We start from the raw sequence: 13,627 nt of genomic DNA, 5'->3' as shown, positions 1-13,627 counted from the left end.
TCTCCCCCTAGGCAGCAAGGTGGCCATCGCCTCAGAGCTTATAGGAAAGCCAGGTATGAGCAGGCGGTGACGGGGCAACTGCAGTCTTGTGGGAAGGGGAGTGGTACCGGCTTGTCCTTCACGCCCTACCGAGGTCACAAGTTGCCCCCACGAGCGGCTCTCCGGCACAGTCATGGCTCCAGAGACAAAAGAACTTAATACAGAGAATTAAAATGAATGGACCATGAGTTAAACTATGGCGCCATGCCTCCCCAGGAGAGAAAGGGTGTTGCTCCCTTCCATCTTTCTCCCCACTAGCAGCAAGGTGGCCGCCTCCTCAGAGCTTATTGGAAAGCCAGGTATGAGCCGGCGGTGATGGGGCAACTGCAGTCTCATGGGAAGGGGGACGGTATCAGCTCGTCCTTCACACCCTACCGAGGTCCTGAGTTACCCCCCACGAGAGGCTCTTTGGCACAGCCATAACACCAGACGCACAGAAACCAATCTTGTAATGATCTGGCTCTTTGCAGAAATCCAAAATTGTGTGGCCGCAATAGTGGCCACGCAACATTATGTGATTCTCATAACCAGCTATAGAAAACAAAGTATTTCACAATGCCTTTTCAGCATTTCTGATTGTTGGGGGGGGGAAATTCTAAACAATAATGGTGCATCTTTTGTCGAAATGATAAATGTGATCAGTGTAGAGAAGAGTTAAGTAGAAATCATTTGCTTCACAGGCATTGGGTAGGGTGGGAGGGGGGTATATTGGGATTCTTGGTGGTGAAAAGTGAGTACTGGTGAAGGGAAAGGTGTTTGATCATTGTATGACTGAGACTTAAACCTGAAAGCTTAGTAACTTTTCCCACAGTGATTCAATAAATAAATATAAGATTTATAAATAACATATATTAAAAATAAATATTTATAAATAAATATTATAGCACTGAATATTATAACAGTTTTCTCAAAAACAAATCAAGCAGATATATTTCATATTTTATATACTTGAATTATCTGAAGTGTCTTGGATTACTAGCTCACTGAAATTAGTATGAATCCACTAGTTTCAAAATGCACCTCATTATGGGATTGCTCAGAATGTTATCCAAAATAGATTTTGTTCCTGGAAGTATTGGAAGAACCTTATTTTTGTACTACATTGCACCACTCATAGCAATACAATGTGATAATGATATAAAAACTTGTATAGTCATAGGTTCCAAGTTACTTTCTTAGATACAGTGAAAAGTCTTATAGGCATAATAATGGATACCCCCCTCTCAAGTCAGATACTCTTTCTATCTATCTATATATCTATCTATCTATCTATCTATCTACCTATCTATCTATCTATCTATCTATCCATCCATCATTAAGGATACTAAGCCCATTGGATATCACACATAAAGATCATTAATGCTGAGATGTTTATTATTATGAAGCTTATTATGACAATACTCCAAATGTTATTTCATGATGCTGGGTGACCCACTCCCATATAAAAGCTGGATTCCTTATCTTCTTGATGATTCGGATCTCTGTGTCACTTCCTTAGGCAGACTTAGAAACAATAATATACTTATTGTATTATATTTGATCATAAAATCTATTTTATTTATTAGACTAGTGGGACACTATTCCCACTGCCCAGCCGTCACCACACTCCAGGACGCTTTCCGGACCCGCGCGACACATCATAAGACACTAAATACCCATCTTCCGGAATTGTCGTACCATATTTGATAGGGTTCAAATATGGTAACACCTACAAGGGTGATTAGAGGTTGCCCCAAAAGCCTCTATCTCTCTCGGAAAGACTGGCAAGCTACCGAGAGTATCCCGCCCACACGGAAGAGCCTGGCAAGCTATCCGTTGTGTATTCAATATGCCAAAACCAGTAACTACAACTGGTCTCATTCACCTGACCCTGAAGGCTTCACCGACATGGCAGCACTGAGAAGGATGAGAAAGGAGAGGCCGACAAAATCTCAAGGCCGACCTAGGCTGCCACAACGAAGGAAGACAAAAATGATCGTCTGTACTTTCAATGCGCGTACACTAGCATCAGATGCATCCATCGAGGACTTGATTGTACAAGCGTGAATGATCAAGCACGACATCATTGGTCTGACCGAGACAAGAAGGCACGAATCTCACCATGCCGTTTTCGACACTGGAGAAGAATTGTTCCTCGGAACATGCGATATAAGAGGTGTTGGAGGCGTCGGTGTTCTTGTCAACACAAACTTGGCCAAGAGCATTGATTCATTCGAATGCCTAACAACCCGAATCGGACGTTTACATTTGAATAGATGTGGCTCACTGCCTGCAGTTTCTATCTTCGTTGTCTACGCACCAACATCTCATTATGATGAAAGAGAAATCGAGAAGTTCTACATGGAGCTAGAGAAGTTCTATAAAGAAGGCCACACCTTCTACAAGATCATTGTGGGTGATTTTAAAGCTAAGATAGGACCGAGAAGATCAGCTGAAGAACTTCACATCGGGACCCATGGCCTAGAATGGAACAAACAAGGTGAGAGACTGTCTGAGTTCATCATGTCAACCAAGACCATTCATGGTAACTCACAGTTCCAGAAGGCAGAATCTAAACGATGGACATGGGAGTCTCCCGGTGGATGATTCCACAATGAAATAGACCACATCATATTCAATCGACGGTTTTGCCTGACTGATGTCGTTGTTGTCCTAAAATTTCGAACGGGATCCGACCACCGTCTCCTTCATGCAAAATTCTACTTCACAGAGCGGGGAGAAAGGGCTGCAAAGTTCAAAAGAGAACTCCTAGAATGACCACCAACTGGGAACTCTTTGGTACTATTGCGGCAACATGGGAAGATGCCATTGTTGACAACATTGACAAGGAATACGATCGACTAGTTCAACACCTCCATGAATGTGCGAGGAACGCCAAGAGAGAGATAGCCACAAAAAACCGCCCATCTTCGAAAACTCTTGAGCTAACTCGCCAGCGTGGTTTGGCGCATGCCTCAGGCAACCGCAAGCTAATGTCCGAGCTCTCAAAGCAGTGCAGAGATGCGATCAAGGAAGACCTCAAAGAGAGAAGAGCAGAAGTACTGGTAGATGCAGCAGAAGCTGGGGAAAGTATTTGCAATGCCCACCTGTCCTTCGCCAACTACAAGACCAAGATGACTGCCCTCCGACATCCTGATGGATCCATCACATCCTCCAGAACGGCAATGGAGAAGATTATCCATGACTTCTACTCAAATCTCTTCGATAGCCATGTCCACTTGCCGACATACCAAATTCCACAGGATGGATATGTTGTTCCGAAATCCGACACGCGATTTCGTCGGTAAAGAAACAAACAGCACCCGGCCCAGACAAGGTCAGACCTGAACACCTGAAGAACCTGCCGTCAGTACTCATCAATACACTGGCTCGGCTCTTCACTCGCTACCTGTCTGAATGCAAGCTTCGGTCCCAATGGAAAACCAGCAGGATCATACTACTGTTCAAGAAGGGAGACATCCATGACATTGGCAATTATCGCCCGATCTGCCTATTGTCTGTCATCTACAAGTTGTTCACTCGAGTCATCCTAAATAGGATTGGCAGAACACTAGATGAAGGACAACCATGCGAGCAAGCCAGGTTCCGCAAAGCATTCAGCACCATCGACCATATCCATACGATAACCAAGCTCATTGAGGTTTCTTGGGAGTTCAAGATGCCGCTCTGCTTAACGTTCATTGATTTAAAGAAGGCCTTTGATTCTGTTGAGACGGAAGCGGTCATTGAAACCCTAGCCAATCAGGGCATTCAAGCCCAATACATCAGGGCTCCGTGAGCTGTATTGCAGATTCACTACCAGGATCTCACCATTCTACAAAGAAGTGATCGTTGATGTCAAGAGAGGGGTGCGGCAGGGTGATACCATTTCACCGAAACTCTTCAGTGCCACCCTCGAGAACATCATGCGACGACTGGAATGGGAAGGAATGGGAGTGAAGATAGATGGTCGGCAACTACACCACCTCCGTTTTGCTGATGACATTGTTTTAATAACACCAAACATCAGCCAAGCGGCACAAATGCTGGCGGACTTTGACCGTGAGTGTGGAAACGTAGGACTACAGCTGAATCTTACGAAGACAATGTTTATGAGAAACAGCCTCGTTCCTGACGCCCCATTCGCTCTCAATGGAACGACCATCTCCGAATGCAACAGCTATGTGTACCTAGGTCGGGAGGTCAACATGACAAATGATCTGGCACCCGAGCTGTGCAGGAGGAAGAGAGTGGCTTGGAACGCCTTCAAGAGCATCAAAGAAATAGCTAAGAGGACGAAGAACCTCTGGCTCCGGGCACATCTCTTCGATTCCACTGTTCTTCCTGCATTAACTTATGCCTCAGAGACCTGGGCCCTACGCAAACAAGATGAGAACGCTATTCAGGTCTTCCAAAGAAGAATAGAAAGAGCTATGCTTGGAATATCACGTTTCACTCAAATGAGAGAAAGAATCCGGAGTTCTGACATCCGTCGACGATCAAGAATCAGGGACGCTGTCTCATTTGCCAAGGTGTCGAAAATCAGATGGGCTGGTCACGTAATGAGATTTAAAGACAACCGCTGGACTAGAGCTGTTACTGACTGGATTCCACGGGATGTCAAAAGACCGCGTGGCCGCCCACCTACCAGATGGTCAGACTTCTTCCTCAAGATCATGAACGATCGGTTTGAGGCCCTTCATGTTCCTGGAGCAAACAGATGCCATTGGGTTACACTAGCACGCGACAGGAACAAATGGAGACGTTACTGGCGCCCGCTCGAGCAAATCGACGACTAACCGGAAGTTAAGTGATTTAAGTGATTTTTATTAGACTAAAACTATTTATTCATCTCTAGTCCTTACTCTAGAAAGGATTCAGTAAATATTTACTAAGTGATCAGATGGTATTTAAAGAAAGAAAAACCCAGTAGTTAACGTCTACAAGAATTGCAAGATTAGAAATAGTTACCCAGTTGATGCTACTACTCACTTCCATTATAAAAATACAAATAATCTATAGACCATACATATTCACCCTACAAAAACAACCAATTTTGAGGATCTAATAACTCAGAGTAGAAATTCTATACAGCAAGAAATAATAGACTGGAACTACCAACGTATTTTGGGCAGGCATAAAGGACATTTTCCTTGAAGCCTTCCCAAAAGGAGCTCTATTTACCAAGAGTTCTGTTTAACAGAAGCACTAAAGATATTACCTATCTGTTGTATCCATGACTACATCTTCCTCTCACTTTTATAAATAAGAGAAGCCCTGAAATCAACTCTGTATATCCTCTGCATGTCCTCTGTATATCAAACATTCAACATGTGCCACCTCTGTTTTTCTCCTGCAGGGTTCTGTAAGGAAGGTAGGAGTAATATAAATAGTATTTTGTACGCATGAAACATCTAACTTCATTCAAGAATAGACATGGTCTTCATTAAGATTATATCTTGCCATTTCCCCTTCCATGCTCAGTTATGTTTCTTTAGAATCCCTGTTCTTGGGACATAGAGGCTTATTCTTCACCACCCAGTGGAACGGAGCAAAAATATGTTGTCTCTTGGTTCTCTCTTGGCAGCCATATACTGAGCTGCTGAACCATCTCCAATGCTATGAGGACACTGCTCATGACACTCTATGAGTCCTGTAAATAAGAAATACTTCCAAATTAGATATATGACTTTGACCTTTTCAAGAGAGCTACACCATTGGTGAAGAGCAATCAAGGTGAAGACAAATATCAAGAATCCAAAGCAAAGTAAATACCATGGTGACCAATGTGGTGGGGAAATAGTCATGTTCATATACACATCATGTTTGTCAGACTTTCAAATCAGAGTTCCTCTCACCAGAACCCAGTGCTTTTCTTCCAACAATGGAAACAAAACAATTTTTTAAATTTGATTTTTGGACCACACCACCATGCTGAGACCACTCTCCGCACACATGAAGGTACCGGCAGAGGGACAAAGCCACGTGGGTTCTGGGGCCGAGATCTCCAAGCCTACTCGGATTGGAGTCGAGCATCCTCCACCCAGATCCTCCAAATTCCAGTAGGCGGGGGTCACACCCACCAACTGGCCCCCTGGCGCCGTGTAATTCCATTAGCGGCCAAGACTCTGAGACTATAAAACCAGCTCCCGGAACCGCGTGGCCGCATTTGCGGCCGCATGACATCTTATTATAACATCTCATTCCTACTTTGACAAACTGGCAGGCTACTGAATATAGCCTGCCCACACGGCAGAGTCTGGCAAACTCCCCGTGGCGTACCCAATATGCCAAATACCAGTAACAATGATGGGTCTCATTCTCTTAAAGAGCCTTGAATATAATCTCAGGGCTAGGATGAAGGAGACTTTACTGGGGCCTGCTCGAGGCAATCGACGAATAACAGGATGATCTGTGATCTGTGATCTGACCACACTCAGTGATGCTCAGTGGTTACTTCTGGCTTTATGGTCAGGAATTACTGAGCTAAAGGTACCACTGAAGGGACCATATGGGATGCACAGGAGAGAATCCAGGCCAGATGCTGTACTATTGTTTCAGTACTTGGCATAAAAATTTTATCTAAGTAACAAAATGCTATTCACCATAGTCACTTGGACAATATTCTCATCTGGTTAAAAAGAACCCTCCTTTCCATCACACCAATGCTGATGCTAGCAATCTATCTGCACCTTGAATTCTCAAATCTCAAATCCTCAGCCTCTCCATAGTCCTAAGGTATACAGTAGTGCCTCTTTCTCTTCCTGTCACCCTAGACTGAGATCTATCACCTAGTCCTGTGGCTGAGGTACTTTCTTATTCTGAAATACCATCTCATGAAGCCTCTAGGACCATGAGGCGAATCTTTGTGTAAAGGCTGGATTCTGCTAATGCATTCTTTCAACCAATCAGACAAAACCTCTTTTTAAAAAAGCTCTAATTTTTCATTCTCTCCAACCAAGCAAATAATATTCTTAAATGAAGCTTGCTATATGTCAATTTTTATGTCCTCTTAATTTCTTTTAGGCACTCAAACTATGCAGATGATTAAAATAATTATTTACTCTGCCTACTAATAGCACGGTAATAGCATGGACTTAATTATTCTGGTTACTTGCCCTCTTTCTTTCACTAAATATTTATTAAAAGGCCCTGATATACCCTGTTCTATTGCATACAGTAAAATGAGCAGTGAAATAAAACAGATACGGATTTTGATGTGTCTTTGGAACCTCCACTGAGGCAAACAGGCCATCTTGTTTCTAAATTATCAGTTTGAGACATCTAGATAAAATTTAAACAAGATATAACAATTCAACTTCTACAAATAACAGAAGAAAATTACTCATTTGGTGGAAGACTCTTCTCTATAGCCTTCAGTCTAGAAACCTTTTGCTTACCAGTCATAGGCTCTTGGAGAGCCTGGCAAGCTACTGAGAGTATCTCGCCTGGCCGGCAAAGTCTGGCAAGCTACCCGTGACGTATTCAATATGCCAAACACAGTAACAAGTCTCACAATGGAGACATTACTGGTGCCCACTCGAGCAAATCGCTAAACAATGGCGGACAGTGACAGTGTCATAGACAGATACTTATGAACCAATTCAAAAGGTTCAAGGGAAGTGACTTAAATCCTGGCTCATCCTTTAGAATACCTTTATACCTTGACACTTGCAGGATGGTGGAAGAAAATCAGCCACTCTAGAACTGATAGAGACTCTGTAGAGGACTTTAAGTCATTCCAAGCCTAATGCGACCACTGCCAGAAACACATGTCCACAAAAAGACATCCTTATGCTAAGCCTTTTTTCCCCCTTCTACTTCTTGCATATCACACACAAGATGAAAATCACAATATATTTTTAATAATTTTAACAATATATAACATTTATGATGTACCTCACGCAGAGATGTTAGTCATTTCCAGTTACCTGATTTGAAACACAGTTATCTTAATGTGATTTTTTTTTACTGGTGCAATTATTGTAAATTTTATATATACAATGGTACATAAGCTGGATCTGAACCTAAGAGGAAAGAATACAGATGACCAGAATATACTCTGGTACCACTTCCCCAAATCATCCTACTTCTTTGACTCAGAAAACTAGAGGTCCTTCATTCAATTTTTTCTCAGCTGAAGCAGTAACTGTTATTTTTTGGAAAATACTATATACACCTTGGAATTATGTCTGGCTTGTGCACCAGGATCATGATTCTTTTTCTTGAACAAATAGCTTTCTGATGTATGAAAGTCTTAATATGTTTACCAGGTTAACAGTAGTGAGGTCAAAAGTAGCTAAATGTAGGTAAAAAAATTGATGCAATAGAAAAGATCTGAAGAGTCTCTGGCTCCCCCCCCCGCCATGGTTTAATGGGGGGTAAAGGGAGAACACCCAGTGGTCAAGGTTTACTCCTGTCTCTGTGCTTATGACTCACTCCTAGCAGCACTAAGGCTAACAAATGTGGTGGCAGGAAGCATACCAGGACAGCTGTGTAACAGACCAGCAGAGACTCTGGAAGATCTTAGGTGGTGGAGGAAGGCTACTATGAGAAAATGCTATTGAACAAAAATCCAAGGAGTGAGCAGGTTGTATAAAATAGGAGTAGGGGCTGAGCACACAGAGGAAGCAATAGTGGCAAATATTTCACATAAATGGCTTACCATTGCCATTAGTTTAGAATAAAGAAGATTTAGCAAGTGGTTCAATTGCTGTAACTTAGATGCAAAATGGACTTGTTTGTTTTCAAAGAGGAGCTAAATTGGTCAGTTAGATTATTTGAAAGACAGTGTGGAGCCACTTTGGACAGATGACAGGTAAATGAGCAGTTTATCATGCAGAGCTAATAAGAGGCACTGTAGCACTGTAGAGCTGTCTTCCTGTTGTTCATCGATTTGCTCAAATGGGCACCAGTAATGTCTCCATTCGTCTCTGTTGTGTGCTAGTGTAGCCCAATGGCATCTGTTTGCTCCAGGAACACGAAGTGAGACTTTGTTGTTACTGTTTTTGGCATATCGAATATGCCTCGAGAGCTTGCCAGGCTCTGCTGTGCGGGTGGGATACTCTCGGTAGCTTGCTGGGCTCTCCAAGAGAGATGGAAGAATCGAACCCGGGTCAGCTGCGTCCAAGACAAACACCCTACCCGCTGTGCTATTGCTCCAGCTCAGTAAGAGGCAGTGGTCTAAAAAGACCTGGAGCCTAGCGCCTGTCTTCACCTACACCATAAGGGGTGTAAGACTCACCCCAGAAGGTTTTATCAACTATAAAATTGCATAATTATCTCATCTTAAATTTTCATTTACTAAAGTCCTTGTGGGCCAGAGCATAGCATAGCAGGTAGGACATTTGCCTTGCATGCGGCTGACCCGGGTTCGATTTCTCTGCCCCTCCCAGAGAGCCCGGCAAGCTGCCTAGAGGATTCTGCCTGCATGGCAAAGCCTGGCAAGCTACCCATGAGGCATTTGATATGCCAAAAACAGTAACAATAAGTCTCACAATGGAGACATTACTGGTGCCCGCTCGAGCAAATCAATGAACAATGGGAGGACAGTGCTACAGTGCTACTGAAAGACCTTGTGGTACTATGCTATGCAATAAAATTTCTAGGGAGAGTACCAGTAGCTTATCAAACCAAAAAAAATGTTGAGTCACTAGATTTTGTCAGTCATCTTCAGTGACTACCCTAAAAATAGTATTTGTTTAGTTATATAAATAAATTTCCTCCCTGTACAAAATACCCAATGATAAATTTAATCTAATGGGGGCTGGAGCGATAGCACAGCGGTAGGGCATTTGTCTTGCACGCAGCCAACATGGCCGACCCGAGTTCGATTCCTCCGCCCCTCTTGGAGAGCCCGGCAAGCTACCGAGAGTATCTCGCCCACACGGCAGAGCCTGGCAAGCTCCCCGTGACGTATTCGATATGCCAAACACAGTAACAACAAAGTCTCCAATGGAGAAGTTACTGGGCCCACTCAAGCACATCGATGATCAATGGGAGGGCCTTTACTTTTTACTTTTATTAAATTTATAACTGTCACACAGTAGGACTTAATTAAAAACTGCCACCCTAACGTAGGATTTAAAGAACATAACAAAGTAGTAACAAAGGTCCAAAGGCAACATAACAGGAGAACTGATCCACACAGCTAAGTTGCAGGTAGGGCTCTTGGGAGAGAGGGGTCTTGGGGTTCCTGGAAGAGGGAGGGGCTACACTGTGATGAGTGCAGTGTTAGAATTTTGTGCATGACAAACCATTATTAGTAGGGTTGTAAACTACAGAACAAACACAAAAACAAACACTGTCCTCCTCATTGATTTGCTCAAGCAGGCCCAGTAATGTCTTCATTTTGAAACTTGTTACTGTGTTTGTCATATTGAATACGTCATGGGTAGCTTGTCAGGCTTTGCTGTGCGGGCGAGATACTCTCAGTAGCATGCCAGGCTCTCTGAGAGGGGTGGAGGAATAGAACCCAGCTTGGCCGAGCTTGCTGTGCACAAGGCAAACGCCCTACAGCTGGGCCATCACACCAGCCCTGTAAACTACAGAATCTTAATAAAATGACATAATAAAATAAAGGCTTCCATACTATTTTACTTTTTTCTCTAAAACTTGAAGTGCCTCCATTAAGGTTATTCAAGCATTCTAAAGTTTATCAAATTGCTTTATCAACCCAGGAAAATGGAAGCTCCCTTAAGTTGAATTGTCTTTGATCAAAATGTTGCATATGACCTAGAGACAGACAGGGTCGCTTTTATTACTCATTTTAGATAAAGGAGACTCAGTAATTTCTCCTGAAATGGAACTGAATTAAAGAAATACAAGAGAGGAGTGACTAAGCTAATACATCAAATTGCTTAATTCATTGAATCTTTATTATAAATTTCTTGGCTCATTTCCAAAGTTTTATATTATATGAAGGCTAAAATCAAAAAAGGTTGGAGAAAAGCGATACAGTGATGACATTTACTTAGAACATTATGATGTATATTATATAATATATAGTAATAATTTGTATATTGAGACTTTTCCCCACTTTAAATAAATCTTTTTGGAATATATATAGTACTGGGTCAGAAAGACTAATTATAATTTGTGCCATTTGAACATTCTATAGTCTATAGAAAAATATAAAATAAAACTATATCAAATGTTATACAATTATCAAAAATTATTCTATTTTCTCAGTAAATTAAAAGTACATAACTAGTACCTAGTAACTAAAGTAAAAATACATAAAGTAAAAGTACATAACTAAATAGCACAGCGGGTAGGGCGTTCGCCTTACACGCGGCCAACATGGCCGACCTGAGTTCGATTCCTCCGCCCCTCTCGGAGAGCCTGGCAAGCTACCGAGAGTATTCCATATGCCAGACACAGTAACAACAAAGTCTCCAATGGAGACGTTACTGGGCCCGCTCGAGCAAATCGACGATCAACGGGAGGGCCTTTACCTTTTACCTTTACCTTTACATAACTAATAATGTAGTACCAAGTTTAGCCTTATGTCCACTGTGTTTTAAATAACTTATCAGAAAAGGTGTCAGTGGGAATTAGAGTTGACCTTTGAACAACATAAGTTTGAACTACAAGGCCTAATAATATGGGAAAATTTTCCCTATCCACAGATTCTGTGTGCACAAATTTAACAACTTTAACGTTGATTGGTCAAATCCTCAGATACAGAATTCATGAATATAAATTACCTGCAGGGACTTGGGCATCACTGAATTTTTGTATATGGAAGTAGTAGAAGGTACTGAAAAAAATTCATTGTAGATACCAAGGGCAACTGTATTACTTGTTTTACAACTTGAAGAGGACATCTTATCCTTAGTATGTGTCACCATGCAGAAATCATCAACAGAGCTGGCCTGAGAATGCCTTCCTTAGAAAGGTCTGCTGACCTATGGTTGGCCCATAGGTAACATCTGAAACTCAGATTTTACACCACCTTCAGATAACCAAGTACCGTTTTCCTTTTGGGAATCTGGAAGCTCGGCGCTTGTGAAGCAAAGGGTTCCTACAGAATAATCACCAAGAAAAATTCGGAATAGTGAATCTCTAATGAGCCTCTCTAATCAATGACAGTTTGCAAATATCCTCTACTGTTTGAACCAGTTCTCCAGCATGTCCTACACAACTCCACTGAGGGAAAATGTCTATTGCTTTGCCAATTTTTAAATCTGTTTATTTATTTTTTGCTTTTGAGTTACATAGACTGTTTGTAATTTTATATTGACTACTTGTCAGACACATTGTTTTCTTTGGGATGGAGGGATACACCTGCTAGTATGCTCAGGAATCACTCCTGGTGATTTTAGGTGGCCATAAGTGGTCATTGAACCCAGGTTTGATGTGTGCAAGGCAAATACCCTACCCACTATACTATTGCTCCAGATGCAGACACGATATTTAAAAATAATTTTCCCACGGAAATATACGAAAACAAAAACAATGAAGTAAACTACCAATGGCAGGGCCTACCCATAAACAAGTTCTCTCTCTCTCTCTCTCTCTCTCTCTCTCTCTCTCTCTCTCTCTCTCTCCCCCCCCCCTCTGGAGGAGGAGGAGGAGGAGGAGGAGGAGGAAGAGGTGGAGGAGGAGGAAGTGTCAGGAATCAAGCACAGTACCACATACCTGCAAGGCATGTTCTGAACCACTGGGCTATATATCTCCAACACCCATACATTTTAATCTCCTTATTTTCTGGTAGGAATTTGGGCATTACTGTTTTCCAAATTTCTCTGAACCCCAAAATTGTCTTATTTTAATTTTATTTTTTATCCTATTTTGTTTTTCCAACATAATTTATGTTACATGTAAGTTATATTTATTACATTAAAATATTTTGCCAGGGCAAGAATGGGAGTACAGTGGGTAGGGCCTTTACTTTGCACACAGCTGACCCAGGTTCAATCCCTGGCATCCCAATATGGTCCCCTGAGCACTGCCAGGAGTAATTCTTGAGTGTAGAGCCAGGAGTAACCCCTGAGCATTGCTGAGTCTGATGCAAAAATATATAAATAAATAAATATTCTATCTGTCTTTGCACTAGAAATTATGTCTTATGAGAATGAATTTTCTGTTTTTTTACTTTGCCACATTTTTGGTGCTTGAGATACTATATGCCATGTAGTAGATGCTCAGTAAATATCTGCTAAATAAAAGAACAAATTATCCCATTTGGTATAGAATTAAGAGTTCTCCATCATTTGGAAAAGCCAATTTATCTTGCCTTCTCATTCTTTTCTCTCATATCTAGCCCCCATACTATGGACTAATTTGGGTACATTTCATTTTTATACTTATGACAGCATTCTTATACTATAGCATCTATGTACTATCTATGTACCATCCTTATGAGGCTAGAGACCTTATGTCTCCCAAGTCTCACTTAGTGCAGTGACTTGTTAAAAAACATTCTTCAGGGGCTGGTGAGATAGTACAGTGAGTAAGATGCTTGTCTTGCATATGACTGACAAAATCCAATCTCTGGGACCACATATGGTTCCCTTAGCCTGCCAGGAATGATACCTGAGCATAGATCCAAGAGTAAGCCCTGAGCACAGATGGGAGTAGTCCAAAATCCCAAAACTACTAACCA

The 13,627-nt window shown here is 41.9% G+C and overlaps 1 protein-coding gene across 2 annotated transcripts in view; it reads right to left on the bottom strand.

Moving 5' to 3' along the window:
• SLC35F3 (solute carrier family 35 member F3) overlaps positions 1-13,627 on the bottom strand; it is a 631,678-nt gene that overhangs the window by 314,992 nt on the left and 303,059 nt on the right. The gene's annotated exons all lie outside the window — the stretch shown is intronic.

This window comes from Sorex fumeus, unplaced genomic scaffold (assembly GCF_029834395.1).
Source record: "Sorex fumeus unplaced genomic scaffold, SorFum_2.1 ptg000021l, whole genome shotgun sequence".
Taxonomy (NCBI): domain Eukaryota; kingdom Metazoa; phylum Chordata; class Mammalia; order Eulipotyphla; family Soricidae; genus Sorex; species Sorex fumeus.
The sequence above is the reverse complement of the archived record's forward strand: the minus strand, read 5'-3'. Positions and strand labels throughout refer to the sequence as shown.